The sequence below is a fragment of the Bufo bufo genome, chromosome 8 (assembly GCF_905171765.1).
Source record: "Bufo bufo chromosome 8, aBufBuf1.1, whole genome shotgun sequence".
Classification (NCBI taxonomy): Eukaryota; Metazoa; Chordata; class Amphibia; order Anura; family Bufonidae; genus Bufo; species Bufo bufo.
Window position 1 is genome coordinate 46,630,634 of NC_053396.1, and position 20,248 is coordinate 46,650,881.

The following is a 20,248-nucleotide window of genomic DNA, read 5'->3' on the forward strand; positions in this document are numbered from 1 at the left end:
ACAGCGCAAAAAAAAACAGGCCTCACATCTCTATTCAACCAAATCTGTACTGTTTTAGCTGGTCAAGTTATTTGTAGTGACCGTAAAAGCACACTTTTTGTTCTGGGTTGAAAAACTATTCCCAAATTTGCCATTCTCAAAATTGTGGTGAACGGGAACAATGAGGAAAACATCTAATAAGGGACGCGGACGCGGACGTGGACATGGTCGTGGTGGTGTTAGTGGACCCTCTGGTGCTGGGAGAGGACGTGGCCGTTCTGCCACAGCCACACGTCCTAGTGTACCAACTACCTCAGGTCCCAGTAGCCGCCAGAATTTACAGGGATTTTGGTGGGGCCCAATGCCGTTCTAAGGATGGTAAGGCCTGAGCAGGTACAGGCATTAGTCAATTGGGTGGCCGACAGTGCATCCAGCACGTTCACATTATCTTCCACCCAGTCTTCTGCAGAAAGCGCACAGATGGCGCATGAAAACCAAGCCCATCAGTCTGTCACATTACCCCATGCATATCAGGGAAACTGTCTTAGCCTCAAGTTATGCAGCAGTCTCTTATGCTGTTTGAAGACTCTGCTGGCAGGGTTTCCCAAGGGCATCCACCTAGCCCTTCCCCAGGGGTGGAAGAGATAGAATGCACTAACGCACAACCACTTATGTTTCCTGATGATGAGGACATGGGAATACCACCTCAGCACGTCTCTGATGATGACGAAACACAGGTGCCAACTGCTGCGTCTTTCTGCAGTGTGCAGACTGAACAGGAGGTCAGGGGTCAAGACTGGGTGGAAGACGATGCAGGGGACGATGAGGTTCTAGACCCCACATGGAATGAAGGTCGTGCCACTGACTTTCAGAGTTCGGAGGAAGAGGCAGTGGTGAGACCGAGCCAACAGCTACTGACCGCCGCCATCTGGGACCGAGCACCCCAAAGGCAGCTTCAAGGAGTTCCCTGGCATGGCACTTCTTCAAACAATGTGTTGACGACAAGACCCGAGTGGTTTGCACGCTGTGCCATCAGAGCCTGAAGCGAGGCATTAACGTTCTGAACCTTAGCACAACCTGCATGACCAGACACCTGCATGCAAAGCATGAACTGCAGTGGAGTAAACACCTTAAAAACAAGGAAGTCACTCAGGCTCCCCCTGCTGCCTCTTCTGCTGCTGCCGCCTCGGCCTCTTCTGCTGCTGCCGCCGCCTCGGCCTCTTCTGCTGCTGCTGCCGCCGCCTCGGCCTCTTCCTCTGCCTCTGGAGGAACGTTGGCACCTGCCGCCCAGCAAACATGGGATGTACCACCAACACCACCACCTGCGTCACCAAGCATCTCAACCATGTCACACGGCAGCGTTCAGCTCTCCATCTCACAAACATTTGAGAGAAAGCGCAAATTCCCACCTAGCCACCCTCGATCCCTGGCCCTGAATGCCAGCATTTCTAAACTACTGGCCTATGAAATGCTGTCATTTAGGCTGGTGGACACACACAGCTTTAAACAGCTCATGTCACTTGCTGTCCCACAGTATGTTGTTCCCAGCCACCACTACTTCTCCAAGAGAGCCGTGCCTTTCCTGCACAAACAAGTGTCCGATAAAATCAAGTGTGCACTGCGCAACGCCATCTGTGGCAAGGTCCACCTAACCACAGATACGTGGACCAGTAAGCACGGCCAGGGACGCTATATCTCCCTAACTGCACACTGGGTAAATGTAGTGGTGGCTGGGCCCCAGGCGGAGAGCTGTTTGGCGCACGTCCTTCCACCGCCAAGGATCGCAGGGCAACATTCTTTGCCTCCTGTCTCCTCCTCCTCCTACTCAGCTTCCTCCTCCTCTTCTTCCACCTCCTCATCCAGTCAGCCACACACCTTCACCACCAACTTCAGCACAGCCCGGGGTAAACGTCAGCAGGCCCCACACCGCACAGGAGTTGTGGCAGGGTATAGAACAACAGACCGACGAGTGGTTGCTGCCGGTGAGCCTCAAGCCCGGCTTGGTGGTGTGCGATAATGGGCGAAATCTCGTTGCAGCTCTGGGACTAGCCGGTTTGACGCACATCTCTTGCCTGGCGCATGTGCTGAATTTGGTGGTGCAGAAGTTCATTCGCAACTAACCCGACATGTCAGAGCGGCTGCATAAAGTGCGGGCCGTCTGTTCGCGCTTCCGGCGTTCACACCCTGCCGCTGCTTGCCTGTCTGCGCTACAGCGTAACTTCGGCCTTCCCGCTCACCGCCTCATATGCGACGTACCTGCCAGGTGGAACTCCACCTTGCATATGCTGGACAGACTGTGCGAGCAGCAGCAGGCCATAGTGGAGTTTCAGCTGCAGCACGCACGGGTCAGTCGCACTGTGGATCAGACACACTTCACCACTAATGACTGGGCCTCCATGCGAGACCTGTGTGCCCTGTTGCGCTGTTTCGAGTACTCCACCAACATGGCCAGTGGCGATGACGCCGTTATCAGCGTTACAATACCACTTCTATGTCTCCTTGAGAAAACACTTAGGGCGATGATGGAAGAGGAGGTGGCCCAGGAGGAAGCGGAGGAAGAGGGGTCATTTTTAGCACTTTCAGGCCAGTCTCTTCGAAGTGACTCAGAGGGAGGTTTTTTGCAACACCAGAGGCCAGGTACAAATGTGGCCAGACAGGGCCCACTACTGGAAGACAAGGGGGACGAGGATGAGGAGGAGGTGGAGGAGGATGAGGATGAAGCATGTTCACAGCAGGGTGGCACCCAAAGCAGCTCGGGCCCATCACTGGTGCGTGGCTGGGGGGAAACACAGGACGATGACGAACATTTCTGTGAAGTTCGGCCGAACTTCTCGAACCCGAACATCCAGGTGTTCGCTCAACTCTACTGGTCCACATTACATTACGCACACTTTAGTTTCTTTTGTAGGAGATATTTGGATTTGACCTGCTCTAGCTATCTCCCCTCCTGGTACGATGTCCTTTTGACTACAGTTTCACCGATGAAGAAAGTTCTCTCATTAATATACAACAAAACTCTGGAGACTAACTCTGAGTTTACTCCCACTTTTATTTCTCAATGGGAAAAGGATATGGGTGCCCCTCTTAAGGAATTGGACATAAGGGAAATTCTCCGTCATTCACACAGTTATTCTAAATGCGTATGTATACAGGAGAACTCCTATAAGTTAGTAACCCATTGGTATAGAGCCCCTGCTATACTGCACAAAATGGACCCCACCATAACCCCATATTGCTGGAGATGCCGAAGAGATTTGGGCACCAATTACCACGTGTGGTGGACATGCTCGGGAATCACAGAGTTTTGGGATACGGTATCAAAGGACATACAGTCTATCTGCTCTATTAGCACTCCTTTAACCCCCAAAATAGCCCTCCTGAACATACCAACCAAAGATTACCCTCTCTCCAAAATTTCGCTGATTCCACATCTAATAGCAGCAGCTAAAATCCTTGTCCCACGCCACTGGCTCTCGATAGAACCACCGTCTAGAGGGGAATGGTTAGAGAGAGTTAGAGAAATATGTAGATTTGAGGAGCTATCCAGCTGGGAAACTTTCACTCACGATAGATATCTTAAACAATGGGAGCCATGGTTTAACTGGTGTGCCTCAAACGAGTAGAATCACTTGCCACCTTCAACTTCTCACCTAGACCTAGTACGCCCCATCTGCTTTGGTCCTCCGACAGCTCTAACAATTAGGCCCATATAGATTGACAACCAGCCTACCCCTTCTTTGCCTTAGGGACATTGCTCATCTACCCCAACATACTAATTGCAGGGATTCCGTTTTATCCGCACATAGTAGATCCAGGATTTGTGATTTGTGATCTGTGTTTTTTTTATTACTTTTTGGTTTATTGTATTTTTTTTTGTTTGAATGCCTTTATGCATTATAGTCTTTTCAGATGTATCAGGCTCAAGATGTAAAGGGAACGAACATTACCTTATGCGATGGTGCATTGCAGTGCTGTATGTACACAAATTAGAATGCATACCTTGTACATGTCTGAATTGCCTTAATAAACAAAGATTTGAAAGAAAGAATAGATGTCCAGGCAGGAAGCTCTATATCTGGCAACCAGAGGAGTGTAAGAGGGGAATATAAGGAGGTTGGGAGTGCTGGACAAGGAACATCTGAGGAGAAAGAGCTACGGATCCCTGAGTGAGCCAAAAGGGTTTGCAAAGCAAACCCAGAAAGCTACCACAAGGAAACAGCCCTATCTTACATAGAACGCGCAGCCAACCGCTGCGACTTCCTGACTCCGGGTATAACGGAGTCAGGCGTGGTTCTAGACACCCTCGTGACAGTACCCCCCTCTCTACGAGAGGCCTCCGGACACTCAGGACCAGGTCTCTCAGGATGAGAGACATGAAAAACCCGAACTAGCCTGTCGGCGTTTACCTCAGACGCAGGAACCCACATTCTTTCCTCGGGACCGTAACCTCTCCAATGCACCAGATATTGAAGAGAGCGGCGGACCCAATGAGAATTAACAATTTTGGATATCTGAAATTCTAGATTACCATCCACAACAACAGGAGGGGGTGGCAGCGGTGACGGTTCTAGAGGTGGAACATATTTCTTGAGTAACGACTTATGAAAGACATTATGGATTTTAAAAGTCTGAAGTAACTCCAGGCGAAAAGCCACGGGTTGACGATGGCTGCAATTTTGTAAGGACCAATAAACCTAGGACCCAGTTTCCAAGAGGGAACCTTCAATTTAATATTCCTAGTAGACAACCACACATAGTCATTCACTCCTAGGTCCGGACCTTCCGACCGTCTCTTATCAGCCATGCATTTGTATTTACCTCCCATATTTTTCAAGTTAGCTTGCACCTTCTGCCATACCGATGAAAGAGATGACGAAAACCGTTCCTCTTCGGGAACCCCAAAAGACCCCCCCTCTTTGAAAGTACAGAATTGGGGATGAAAACCATATGCACCAAGAAATGGTGACTTGCCAGTGGATTCCTGACGACGATTATTTATGGCAAACTCAGCTAACGGTAAATATGATGACCACAACTCTTGATTTTCAGACACAAAACATCTTAGATATGTCTCAAGGTTTTGGTTGGTACGCTCAGTCTGTCCATTCGACTGAGGATGGAAAGCTGAGGAAAAGGACAAGTGTACCCCCAAATGGGAACAAAAAGCTTTCCAAAATTTAGAAATAAACTGGGTACCCCGATCCGAAACAACATAGGAGGGGACCCCGTGAAGCTTCACGATTTCACTGACGAATACCTGAGCAAGAGTCTTAGCATTAGGTAGTGCGGGTAACGCAATGAAGTGTACCATTTTGCTAAACCTGTCCAGTACTACCAAAATAACTGTTTTACCCGCAGACAAAGGTAAGTTAGTGATAAAATCCATTGACAGATGTGTCCATGGTCTATTGGGAATGACGAGTGGTAATAGAGACCCTGCAGGACGTGTATGTGAAACTTTTGCGCGCGCACAGGTAGAACAAGAAGACACAAAATCCAATACATCCTGACGCAACCTTGGCCACCAACAACGACGAGACAATGTTCCTTTAATAATTCGAAACGTAGGTTCAACGGTACAAACAATTTCTCTGAGGAGCAAGAGACCGGGGCGTCCCCCTGGGCCTCTAACACCTTCCCCTCCAGAACAGAGTGTACCGCAGAAACAACCACTCCTCTTTGAAGAATGGGCACCGGATCACTCACATTACCCCTTCCAGGGAAACAACGAGATAGTGCATCAGCCTTGGTATTCTTTGCCCCAGGACGATAGGTAATCACAAAGTTAAACCTGGTAAAAAATAGCAACCACCTAGCTTGTCTAGGGGTGAGATGCTTAGCTGATTCGAGGTACAGAAGATTTTTGTGGTCCGTAATCACAGTGACGGGGTGGACTGCCCCCTCTAAAAAGTGACGCCATTCTTCAAACGCTAGTTTAATAGCTAATAGTTCCCTATTGCCAATATCGTAGTTCTTTTCTGCTGCAGATAGTTTTTTAGAAAAGAAAGCACAAGGACGCCATTTGCCAGGAGACGGACCCTGAGACAGCACCGCCCCCACTCCCACCTCTGACGCATCGACTTCAACAATAAAAGGCTGAGAGACATCAGGTTGGACTAGTACAGGTGCTGAGGTAAACCTCTCTTTTAGAGAGGAAAAAGCAACTTTAGCGGCGTCAGACCATTTAGAAAAATCAGTCCCCTTCTTAGTCATGTCAGTAGGGGTTTTACAATAAGTGAATAATTTTTAATGAATTTCCTATAGAAATTCGCAAAGCCCAAGAACCGTTGCAGTGCTTTGAGGTTCTCAGGAAGATCCCAATCTAAAATTGCCTGGACCTTCCTAGGATCCATACGGAAACCTGCAGCAGATAAAAAATAACCTAGGAATTGTATCTCCTGAACGGCGAAGACACATTTTTCAATTTTAGCATATAATTTATTCGTCCGTAGGACCTGCAGTTCTTGTCTGACATGCACCTCATGTGTTCTCAGATCAGACGAATAAATTAAAATATCATCTAGGTATTTTACCACAAACCTGCCGATAAGATGACTAAAAATGTAATTAACGAAATGTTGAAAGACAGCAGGAGCATTGGTCAGACCGAAAGGCATAACAAGATTTTCATAATGCCCCTGAGGGGTGTTAAAAGCTGTCTTCCACTCATCCCCCTCCTTAATACGAATCAGATTGTAGGCCCCCCTAAGATCAAGTTTGGAGAACCACCTAGCACCCGCAATCTGGTTAAACAGGTCAGGAATGAGAGGAAGAGGGTATGGGTCTCGGATGGTTATCCGATTTAATTCGCGAAAATCTAGGCAAGGACGCAGGCCCCCATCTTTCTTTTTAACTAAGAAAAACCCTGCAGCCACGGGTGAAGAAGAGGGTCTGATGTGTCCCTTAGCCAAGCTCTCAGAGATATAATCTTTCATTGCTTGTCTCTCTGGACCTGAAAGATTATATAACCTGGTCTTGGGTAATTTTGCGCCGGGAATAAGGTTAACCGGGCAATCATAAGGACGATGAGGTGGTAACTTCTGACAACCCTTTTCAGAAAAAACGTCCTCAAAATACGAAATAAATGTAGGTAGGGTAGTTATGGAGGCGACTAAGCAATTGCTATTTAAGCAATTTTCTCTGCACTGCTCACTCCACTGCAATATCTCCCTGGCCTGCCAATCCACCACTGGATTGTGCGCTACCAACCAGGGAAGACCCAGCACAACCGGAGTGGGAAGCCCCTCCAGAACATAACATGAAAGCATCTCGTTATGGTGGTCCCCTACCCGAAGGTGTAAATTATGAACAATGTGGGTGAGGTTTCTCTGAGACAGAGGAGCAGAATCAATAGCGAATATGGGAATAGGTCTCTGTAGCGTACAGAGAGACAAACCCATAGTGCGGGCAAAATAGGCATCTATCAAATTTACCCCTGCTCCACTGTCTAGAAAGAAAGAAATAGTCTCCGTCTTATCACTAAAAACAATAACCGCTGGTAACACAAATTGCGATGTACGTATGGAGGAAACATATACCCCCCGGCTGACATCCTCCACACAGCCTGGGGTTAGTAGTTTTCTGACGGTCTTTTGTTTCTGAGGAAAGAAGGACAGACATTAATGAAATGACCCCTCTCCCCACAAAAAAAACAAACCCCACGCCTACGGCGAGCCTCAGGAGGACGGACCTGACGAGTAGTTCCTCCTAGCTGCATAGGCTCGTCTGAGTCCGTACAGACTAACTGCTGCTTGGGAGGGGTTACCAATGGTTCCGGTTTTTTCAACCTGTCCCTAAGGCGTCTATCTACTCGGATAGAAAGGGACATAACCGCATCAAGGGAAAAGCGGGTCTCATATAATGCAAGCGCATCCTTAACCCTTTCGGATAACCCAGAGCAGAACTGACTCCTGAGAGCCGGGTCGTTCCATTGGGTATCCGTAGCCCACCTACGGAAGTCAGAGCAATACTCCTCTACCGGCCGCTCTCCTTGTAGGAGTCTCCGTAATCTTGATTCAGCCAGTGCGACTCGGTCAGGGTCGTCATATATGAGACCCAAGGCTCTGAAAAACTCATCCACTGACCGAAGAGCCTGGGAATCAGTAGGTAAAGAGAACGCCCAGGACTGCGGGTTCCCCTGAAGCAGGGAAATAACAACCCCCACCTGCTGTTCTTCATTACCAGAGGAGTAAGGGCGCAGTTTAAAATATAATTTACAGGCCTCACGGAATATCAAAAACTTGTCCCTTCCCCCAGAAAATCTGTCAGGGAGAGGGACCTTGGGTTCCGCAACAACCTGGTTACCAGTAGCAACCGCTGGGCTTGCGGTCACTTGTAATTGCTGCTGTTGCTGGAGGACCGACGCCTTCAATCCTGCCACCTCCAAAGACAGGCCATGAAACTGTTTGGACAGAGCAGCAATTTGATCCATACTGGATTCTAAGTAGGTAAAAAATTATTATTATTATTTTTTTTTTTACCTACACAAAATAAGGGCCAGATATAATGTAATGACCGGCGACACGCACAGGGAGGGAAAAGGGAAAGCCCTGCCCAAGGGAGAGGGAAAGGTGGTGACCCCTGACTCACCTTGCGGCTGGCACCTGACTGCCCTGACGTCCCTAGACGGGTTCCTTACCCGTGCGGCGATCACGTGCCTAAACCCTGGCTTTCCCTAAAATAAGCCCTAGATAGTGAACGGGCCGGTGGGATCGCTAGTCCGCACCACTCACACTAAGAGGGAAACACCAGGGAGAGGACAGACAATACAGACAAACACATACACCCAGGTGGGCGACCACAGCAGACCATAAAGGTGTAACAGGGATCCGGAGGGTAGCGTTCTGGACCAACAACCAGAGAACGCAGCAACACAGCTCCAGAGGGTCAGAATAGATGTCCAGGCAGGAAGCTCTATATCTGGCAACCAGAGGAGTGTGAGAGGGGAATATAAGGAGGTTGGGAGTGCTGGACAAGGAAGAGCTGAGGAGAAAGAGCTACGGATCCCTGAGTGAGCCAAAAGGGTTTGCAAAGCAAACCCAGAAAACTACCACAAGGAAACAGCCCTATCTTACATTGAACGCCCAGCCAACCGCTGCGACTTCCTGACCCCGGGTATAATGGAGTCAGGCGTGGTTCTAGACACCCTTGTGACCAGGGGCGGGCTGGGCCGGGGGGCAGGGAGGCAATTGCCCCCCAGGCCGCCCTAAATAAACGGCCGCTGGGCCGCCCGTCTTAAAAAATTTATTATTTTTTTTATTCTTCAGGGCCGCACCGTCGATCATCACCACAGGCGGCACGGCCCTGGATGTCAAGTCATTGCGGCCGTGCTGTGTGCTGTGGGGCAGGGGAGGGAGAGGCGTGTCCCTCCCCTGTTCTTCTGATAGGCCGCAGGCACTAATGCCTGCAGCCTATCAGAGGCCGGCTCAGGCAGTGCGATGACGTCATTATCATCATGACGCCTGAGCCCGGCAGCACACAGCAGGGACACAGGCCAGAAGAGGCTTGCATCGCTGCTGATGGAGGTAAGTATTAGTGTTTTGTTTTTTTTTCTTTGCAGGGGGGCTGGCACTATGGGGGGGCTTGCACTATAGGGGGGGCTGGCACTATGGGGGGGATCTGGCATTATAGGGGGGATCTGGCATTATAGGGAGGATCTGGCACTATAGGGGGGCTTGCACTATAGAGGGGGCTGGCACTATGGGGGGGATTTGGCACTATGGGGGGGGATCTGGCACTTTGGGGGAGATAGCACTATGGGGGGCACTATAGGGGGAGCTGGCACTATGGGGGGGATCTGGCACTATGGGGGGGATCTGGAACTATAGGGGGGGATCTGGAACTATGGGGGGGCTTGCACTATAGGGGATCTGGCACTATGGGGGGGATCTGGCACTATGGGGCGGGATCTGGCACTATGGGGGGGGGGGCGGATCTGGCATTACAGGGGGGATCTGGCACTATAGGGGGGCTTGCACTATAGGGGGGGCTGGCACTATGGGGGGGATTTGGCACTATGGGGGGGATCTGGCACTTTGGGGGAGCTAGCACTATGCAGGGGCACTATAGGGGGAGCTGGCACTATGGGGGGATCTGGCACTATGGGGGGGATCTGGCACTATGGGGGGCTTGCACTATAGGGGGGGCTAGCACTATGGGGGGGATCTGGCACTATGGGGGGGATCTGGCACTTTGGGGGAGCTAGCACTATGGGGGGGCACTATAGGGGGAGCTGGCACTATGGGGGGCTGGCACTATGGGGGAGCTGGCACTATGGGGGAGCTGACACTATGGGGGGGGGCTGACACTATGGGGGGGCTGGCACTATGGGGGGGCTTGGCACTATGGGGGAGGAGCTGGCACTATGGGGGGGCTTGGCACTATGGGGGAGGAGCTGGCACTATGGGGGGGCTTGCACTATAGGGGGAGCTGGCACTATGGGGGGGCTTGCACTATAGGGGGGGAGCTGGCACTATGGGGGGAGCTGGCACTATGGGGGGAGCTGGCACTATGGGGGCATTTCTTGCTGGCACATTATGGGGGGGCACCATGGGGGAGAGGAGCACTATGGGGGTATCTGGGGGCTCTAAAGGGGCTTTTTTTATTATTATTGGCACATTCTGGGGGGCACTATAGGGGAGAGCAGCACTATGGGGCATCTGGTGTTACTATAGGGGCATTATTTTGGGGCACTATGGGGAAGTGGGGGCTCTAAAGGGGCCTTTTGTATTGGAACATTATGGGGGGCACTATGGCATTTGGTAGCACTAAGGGGGCATTTTTTACTGGCACATTATGGCAGGCACTATAGGGGAGAGCGGCACTATGGGGCATTATTTGGGGGCACTATGGGGGAGTGGAGCACTATTGGGGCATATGGTGGCACTAAGAAGGGGAATTTTTTTACTGGCACATTGTGGGGGAGAGGAGCACTATAGGGGCATCTGCTGGGGGTACTAAGGGGCATTTTTTTACTGGCATATTATGGGGGACACTATGGGGAAGGGGGAGAGGAGCAGTATAGTATTGGGGGTGGCAGGAAACTAATGTCTGTTTCTCAATCTCTGCAGAGACGGGAGATGGCAGAAAAATCATCATGGCGGTCTGGTCTGAATGGAGAAGATGAGGAAAGAGAACGTCTACAACATGGGTGTCAAACATGCGGCCCGCGGGCCGCATGCGGCCCGCAATGAATATCTTTGCGGCCCGGCAGTCTAGTATCTCTGAACATGAGCGCGCTGCTATCGGCGCGCTCATGTTCTCTCAGCAGCACGGGGAGAAGGAAGCTGTCCTCCCTCCCCCCTGTGCTGCTGCCGCTGCCACCAATAAGAAGAGAGGGGGGAGGAGGGGCGGGCGCACTGCGCCACCAATGAGGAGAGAGGGGCGGAGGAGGGGCGGGCGCACTGAGCCACCAATGATAGGACTATTCCCATTTCCCACACAGAGCGGCGCCCAGCGATGTCTCAGCACTCACCATTAGTCCTGGGCGCCGCTCCGTTCGCCCGCAGTGCCCCATTACTGTCTCCTCTCCTGCTCCACATGCTGCTGATTACTATCGGAGCGATGGGAGGAGACATCAGCTTCACTAGTGGGCGTTCCTTCTCCCTGCGCTGCGATTGGACAGCGCTACAACCAGGAAGAAGGAACGCCCACTAGTGAAGCTGATGTCTCCTCCCATCGCTCCGATAGTAATCAGCAGCATGTGGAGCAGGAGAGGAGACAGTAATGGAGCACTGCAGGCGAACGGAGCGGCGCCCAGGACTAATGGTGAGTGCTGAGACATCGCTGGGCGCCGCTCTGTGTGGCCTGATAGTGAAAGTCAGTCTTTAACACAATACAGGAGGCAGGTGCCGGCAGCAGAATCGCATTGCCGGCACCCTGCCGCTGACAGGGAGCTGCGATCAGAGGCAGTTAACCCCTTAGGTGCTGCACCTGAGGGGTTAACTGCTGATCTGCCAGTACCAGCCTCCTGTATAAAGGGGTAATTTATCATTGGTGGTGCAGTGTGCCCCCCCCCCCTCAACCCCCCATCCCATTAAAATCATTGGTGGCACAGTGCGCCAGCCCCTCTCAACCCCCCCAGTATTAAAATCATTGGTGGCAGTGGCCACAGGGACCTCTCCCCTCCCCCTCATTGGTGGTGCAGTGGCAGCTTCTGATCGGAGCCCCAGCTGTGTAAGCCTGGGGCTCCGATCAGTTACCATGGCAGCCAGGACGCTACAGAAGCCCTGGTTGCCATGGTAACATCCCTGATGCTGTGTGCACAAAGCACAGAGCAGCAGGGACAGTGTGAAGTCCTATTCACCCTGATAGAGCTTAATAGGACAAGGGATGAAAGATCCCAGGTTCTCGCCCCTAAGGCTACTTTCACACTTGCGTTCAGAGCGGATCCGTCTGAGACGGATCCGCTCATATAATGCAGACGGTGGATCCGTTCAGAACGGATCCGTCTGCATTATATTGTAAAAAAAAAATATTTTTTTTTTGATGCGGCCCACATAAACTTAAATTTAGTTTTTTTTGGCCCATGTTAGCCTTTGAGTTTGACATGCTTGGTCTACAGCAAAGGTGACATCACTGGATGTAAGAGGTATGGGGCGCTATGTAGGAGAGGAGATGCTCCGGCTCCTCCTCCTGCCATTTGCAGAAGGAGGATTCAGAGCTGGGTGAGGACGGTCAAGGGGGGCAGCAGGCCACGGGCAGGTGACAGATGCTGGGGGGTAACCACAAGCCTTGAGCAGGATCAGGGGAGGGAGGAGAGCGGAGGAGCGTCCTGGCTGTAGCTTGTTGTATAAGCAGGCAGTGCAGCCAGGACAGACCCTCCCCTCCGTATGATGTGTAGACAGGCCTCAACTATAGAATGTCAGCTGTACAGTGTGTGTTGGGAGTGGCCTATTAAATGTAGGAGGGGCTTTAATAATGGGCGGGGCTAAAAATGGGCCACTTGACTGGATTTGCCCCCCAGGACTAAGGCTGCCAGCCCTCCCATGCTTGTGACAGTTGTGTAATACCTCAGTGTAGATTGCAAGTAATTACCCAGCTTTCCCAGTGTCAGATTTTATCACTGAGTTATTACCCAGCTTTCCCAGTGTCAGATATTATCCTAGTGTAAGTGGCAAAAATGAACTGAAAGTAAAAGGAGTGGTTCACTTCTGGTTGGTAATGGTGAGGTGCTACTAGCTTGAATTGAGGACACCCTACCTCAATCAACAAAATGGATAAATAATAAATAGAGTAAGCGAGCACTCACACTATGGCATCAACTATATAGGTTTAATAGTATACTGTAGCAATAAATAGTAAAATATAGAATGTATTATAGTATGTCAGCCGAAATCCTAAAATAATAGCAGCATATATATAGGAAGCCTCAGCATAAATAAATAGCAGCAATGTGATATCACAGTGGTAGCAGCATATAAAAAATAGTCTAAATAAAAGCCAATGGTGACAGGTATGATGACCACTGAGGAAGGGATGTGGAATCATCTCGAAACGCGTCTGGTATATTGGACACTTTTATAATACCTCGGCTACAAAGAACTTTATACAGTTGCAAGAAAAAGTATGTGAACCCTTTGGAATGAAATGGATTTCTGCACAAATTGATCATAAAATGTGATCTGATCTTCATCTAAGTCACAAAAATAGACAATCACAGTCTGCCTAAACTAATAACACACAAATAATTAAATGTTACCATGTTTTTATTGAACACACCATGTAAACATTCACAGTGCAGGTGGAAAAAGTATGCGAACCCCTAGACTAATGACATCTCCAAGAGCTAATTGGAGTGAGGTGTCAGCCAACTGGAGTCCAATCAGTGAGATGAGATTCGAGGTGTTGGTTACAGCTGCCCTGCCCTATAAAAAAACACACACCAGTTCTGGGTTGGCTTTTCACAAGAAGCATTGCCTGATGTGAATGATGCCTCGCACAAAAGAGCTCTCAGAAGACCTATGTCACGGCTGTATGTGAGCAACACTAGTATACACAGTAAAAGAGCTACTGACCGGACCCAAACTAGGGAGGATAAAGGGTGACCCCTGTCCGACCCTCAAAGCTCTCCCTATGCTGCTAAAGCACATGCCCGGATCCAAATGGCGGAACGAGGCATGCCCACGTGCCTAAGACTGATGACCACTGTAACCCCTACAATAGTGGAAGGGGCACGGCCACCGGTGCCCTACTCAGTATATGGAGGGAACCGTGGCCACCTCAGATCCAGTCAGAAATTAATCAGGTACACAACAATGTCTGTACACTTAGCTGAAGGTGTTGCAGCCGCAGAGAAGACGGATCCAAGGACAGCTGGCAATATCCGGAGTGCTTGCTGCAGCAGAACACAGGTCCAGTGAACTGATAGCTACAAGTGAAGATACTAAAGCAAGAGCTACAACTGAAATGAGAACTATAATCCACGCCCTACAATAGGAGGAGGGGTGATATAAAGAGAGGGAAATCAAACGCATGAGGAACAGCTGGGAGGAAGGAAACCAAAAGTAAACAGAGCAGTGAGAACTCCTCCCAGCTCTAGTAGTGACATCATCACAGGGGTGGAGAAACAGAGCTGTGAGAACGTCCCAAAGCTCTGGTAGTGACAGTACCCCCCCCTCTACGGGTGGACTCCGGACACCCAGGACCCACCTTCTCAGGATGAGCCCTATGAAATGCCCTGATGAGGCGAGTGGCTTTAATGTCCGACACCGGAACCCACATCCTCTCCTCAGGACCATAACCCTTCCAATGAACGAGGTACTGAAGAGAACCGCGGACAATGCGAGAGTCCACAATTCTGGAAACCTCAAACTCCAGATTGCCATCAACCAAAATCGGAGGAGGAGGCAAAGAGGAGGGTACCGTGGGCTGGACATATGGTTTTAAGAGAGATCTGTGAAATACATTATGTACAGTATCTTCCAAACCCGTGGAAGATCAAGACGGAAGGCAACAGGATTGATGACTGACAAGATTTTATAAGGCCCAATAAACTTGGGACCCAATTTCCAGGAGGGAACCTTCAGTTTAATGTTTCTTGTAGACAACCACACCAGATCACCCACATTCAGGTCCGGACCAGGCACACGTCTCTTATCAGCCACACGCCTATACCTCTCACTCATCTTTTTAAGATTACTCTGAATCTTTTGCCAAATGGTAGACAAAGACGAGGAAAATCTCTCCTCCTCGGGTAAACCAGAAAGAGCCCCTCCCGAGAATGTCCCAAACTGCGGATGGAACCCATATGCACCAAAGAATGGTGACTTATCAGAAGATTCCTGACGACGGTTGTTCAGAGCAAACTCAGCAAGAGGGACAAATGAACACCAATCCTCCTGGTTCTCTGCCACAAAACAGCGCAAATATGTCTCCAGATTCTGATTGAGGCGCTCAGTCTGACCATTCGACTGCGGGTGAAAAGCAGAAGAGAAGGACAGCCGAACCCCCAGGCGAGAACAGAAAGCCTTCCAGAACCTGGACACAAACTGCGTGCCTCTATCGGAAACAATATCAGAGGGAATGCCGTGCAATTTAACAATATGGTCGACAAAAGCTTGCGCCAACGTTTTAGCATTGGGTAAACCAGGGAAAGGTACGAAATGAGCCATCTTGCTAAAACGGTCCACCACCACCAGGATCACCGACTTCCCCGAGGAACGAGGAAGATCCGTGATAAAGTCCATGGACAGGTGTGTCCAAGGACGGGAAGGTATGGGTAACGGGAGAAGGGAACCTGAAGGCCGTGAACGAGGGACCTTAGCGCGAGCGCACGTCTCACAAGCAGCCACAAAACCCTCCAACCAATGGCGCCATTCCTCGAAAGCCAACTTGATGGCCAACAACTCCCTATCTCCCACATCATAGTTTCTCTCTGCCGGGGAGAGTTTTTTAGAGAAAAAGGCACAGGGTCGCCATTTGGCAGGAGAAGGGCCCTGGGACAAAACCGCACCCACACCCACCTCGGAAGCATCCACCTCAACAATAAAAGGTAAGGAAACATCGGGATGCACCAAGACGGGAGCAGACGCAAAACTCTCTTTAATCTTAGAAAAGGCTGCAAGCGCCTCCTCCGACCAAGAGGAAAAATCCGCCCCCTTTTTTGTCATGTCAGTGAGGGGTTTGACAACAGAGGAATAATTCAAAATGAACTTTCTGTAATAGTTCGCAAAACCCAGAAAGCGCATCAATGCCTTCTGATTCTCAGGAAGCTCCCACTCAAGTACAGCACGGACCTTCTCCGGATCCATGCGAAAACCAGAAGCAGAGAGGAGAAAACCCAGAAATTGAATCTCCGATACCATAAAAAGACATTTCTCCAGCTTGGCGTACAATTTATTTTCCCGCAGAATCTGCAGAACCTGAAAAAGATGATCCTGATGGGTCTGAACATCAGCGGAAAAAATCAAAATATCATCAAGATACACCAATACAAATTTCCCCATTAAATGGTAGAAAATACTATTAACAAAATGCTGAAAGACGGCCGGAGCATTCATCAGGCCGAAAGGCATAACGAGATTCTCGAAATGCCCGTTAGGGGTATTAAAGGCCGTTTTCCATTCATCCCCCTCTCTGACTCTGACCAGGTTGTACGCGCATCTCAAATCCAATTTGAAAAACACCTTGGCCCCAACAATTTGGTTGAAGAGGTCCGGGATCAGAGGAAGGGGATAGGGATCGCGAATCGTGATACGGTTCAGCTCCCTAAAATCTAGGCAAGGTCTCAGAGAGCCATCTTTTTTTTAACAAAAAAAAAACCCGTGGCCACAGGTGACTTTGAGGGACGAATATGCCCCTTCTCGAGACTCTCGGAGATATAAGTTCGCATTGCGATTCTTTCCGGTTGTGAGAGATTTTATAGGCGTGCTTTTGGCAGCTTGGCGCCGGGAATGAGGTTAATGGGACAGTCAAACTCCCGGTGAGGAGGTAGCTCCTGAACACCGCTCTCGGAAAACACGTCCGAGAAATCAGAGAGAAATGATGGCACAGTTTTAGTAGACACCTCTGCAAAAGTCGCTGTGAGACAATTCTCTCTACAAAAGTCACTCCACTCATTTATTTGCCTTCCTTGCCAATCAATAGTGGGGTTATGTCTAGTGAGCCAGGGTAACCCCAAAACTAGAGGAGAAGGCAATCCGTTAAGGACAAAACAAGATATATCCTCCACATGAGTGCCACCTACAGCTAGCCGGATATTGTGAACAATGCCCTTCAGAGATCTCTGTGAGAGTGGAGCAGAGTCAATAGCAAAAACAGGTATATCCTTTTCTAATGTGCAAACCTGAAAACCATGCATGGCTACAAATTGAGTGTCAATAAGATTGACGGCCGCTCCACTATCGACAAAAATCTCACAAGAAATGACTTTGCTCTCTAGCGCCATCCTGGCAGACAGGAGAAAACGGGAACTGCAGGTCAGAGGAAAAGCATCAATTCCTACATCAACTTTGCCCAAAGTAGCAGATGAAGCAGAATTTGATGATTTACCTTTTGAGGTTTTTCTCTTATTATCGCTCTTAGTACAGTTCAAGAATCTCCTAGACGGACAAACATTTGCCAAATGACCTATGCCCCCACAACAAAAACACACCATACTCTGAGGACTAAATCCTCTTTATCAGGGGCAAGTCGACCTAGCTGCATGGGCTCCTCCTCAGAGGGGAGCGAGACAGGATGAGGCCCCTGCACACTGAATGAGTCCGCACCCCTGCCCCTAGACTGACAATGGCTGGACAGAGAGGTCTCGTTTCTTTCTCTTAGACGCCTGTCAAGGCGTACCGCCAATGACATGGCAGACTCTAAGGACGTTGGTCTCTCATGGAAAGCAAACGCATCTTTCAATCTCTCTGAGAGACCATGACAGAACTGACTCCGGAGTGCAGCATCATTCCAACCCGAATCAGCTGTCCATCTCCGAAATTCAGAACAATAAAGCTCCGCAGACAGTTTGTTCTGGCATAAAACACGTAAGTTAGATTCGGCCAGAGCAACACGATCCGGGTCATCATAAATCTGCCCCAGGGCCACAAAAAATCTTTCCACGGATCGAAGGGAGGGATCCCCTGATGGCAGCGAAAAAGCCCAAGTCTGTGCATTACCCCTGAGCAGGGAGATGACAATCCTCACCCTCTGCTCCTGATTACCAGAGGAGTGGGGACACAAGCAAAATTGGAGTTTGCATGCCTCTCTGAAGCGAACAAAATTCTCACTGCCCCCGGAGAACGTTTCCGGAAGTGAGACCTTTGGCTCGCAACAGACTCCATGAGCCGGAGCAGAGCCCAATGCTTGAAGCTGAGTCATAGATTGACGGAGATCCGCTACTTCCAAAGAAAGACCCTGCATGCGGTCAACCAGGCCAGAAAGCGGATCCATGTAAAAAAAGGACGGTTTTGGTGGATTATAATGTCACGGCTGTATGTGAGCAACACTAGTATACACAGTAAAAGAGCTACTGACCGGACCCAAACTAGGGAGGATAAAGGGTGACCCCTGTCCGACCCTCAAAGCTCTCCCTATGCTGCTAAAGCACATGCCCGGATCCAAATGGCGGAACGAGGCATGCCCACGTGCCTAAGACTGATGACCACTGTAACCCCTACAATAGTGGAAGGGGCACGGCCACCGGTGCCCTACGCAGTATATGGAGGGAACCGTGGCCACCTCAGATCCAGTCAGAAAATAATCAGGTACACAACAATGTCTGTACACTTAGCTGAAGGTGTTGCAGCCGCAGAGAAGACGGATCCAAGGACAGCTGGCAATATCCGGAGTGCTTGCTGCAGCAGAACACAGGTCCAGTGAACTGATAGCTACAAGTGAAGATACTAAAGCAAGAGCTACAACTGAAATGAGAACTATAATCCACGCCCTACAATAGGAGGAGGGGTGATATAAAGAGAGGGAAATCAAACGCATGAGGAACAGCTGGGAGGAAGGAAACCAAAAGTAAACAGAGCAGTGAGAACTCCTCCCAGCTCTAGTAGTGACATCATCACAGGGGTGGAGAAACAGAGCTGTGAGAACGTCCCAAAGCTCTGGTAGTGACAGCCTATGATTAAGAATTGTTGACTTGCATAAAGCTGGAAAGGGTTATAAAAGTATCTCCAAAAGCCTTGCTGTTCATCAGTCCACGGTAAGAGAACTGTCTATAAATGTTGAAAGTTCAGCATTGCTGCTACTCTCCCTAGAAGTGGCCGTCCTGTAAAGATGACTGCAAGAGCACAGCGCAGACTGCTCAATGAGGTGAAGAAGAATCCTAGAGTGTCAGCTAAAGACTTATAAAAGTCTCTGGCATATGCTAACATCCCTGTTAGCGAATCTACAATACGTAAAACACTAAACAAGAATGGATTTCATGGGAGGATACCACAGAAGAAGCCACTGATGTCCAAAAAAACCCATTGCTGCACGTTTATAGTTTGCACAAGAGCACCTGGATGTTCCACAGCAGTACTGGCAAAATATTCTGTGGACAGATGAAACCAAAGTTGAGTTGTTTGGAAGAAACACACAACACTATGTGTGGAGAAAAAGATGCACAGCACACCAACATCAAAACCTCATCCCAACTGTGAAGTATGGTGGTAGGGCATCATGGTTTGGGGCTGCTTTGCTGTGTCAGGGCCTGGACGGATTGCTATCATCGAAGGAAAAATGAATTCCCAAGTTTATCAAGACATTTTGCAGGAGAACTTAAGGCCATCTGTCCACCAGCTGAAGCTCAACAGGACAATGACCCAAAGCATAGAAGTAAATCAACAACAGAATGGCTTAAACAGAAGAAAATACACCTTCAGGAGTGGCCCAGTCAGAGTCCTGACCTCAACCCGATTGAGATGCTGTGGCATGACCTCAAGAAAGCTATTCACACCAGACATCCAAAGAATATTGCTGAACTGAAACAGTTCTGTAAAGAGGAATGGTCAAGAATTACTCCTGACCGTTGTGCACGTCTGATCTGCAACTACAGGAAACGTTTGGTTGAAGTTATTGCTGCCAAAGGAGGTTCAACCAGTTATTAAATCCAAGGGTTCACATACTTTTTCCACCTGCACTGTGAATGTTTACATGGTGTGTTAAATAAAAACATGGTAACAAGTAATTCTTTGTGTGTTATTAGTTTACGCAGACTGTGATTGTTTATTGTTGTTACTTAGATGAAAATCAGATCACATTTTATGACCAATTTGTGCAGAAATCCATATCATTCCAAAGGGTTCACATACCTTTTATTGCAACTGTATGCATGGCCATGCAATTTTAAAGA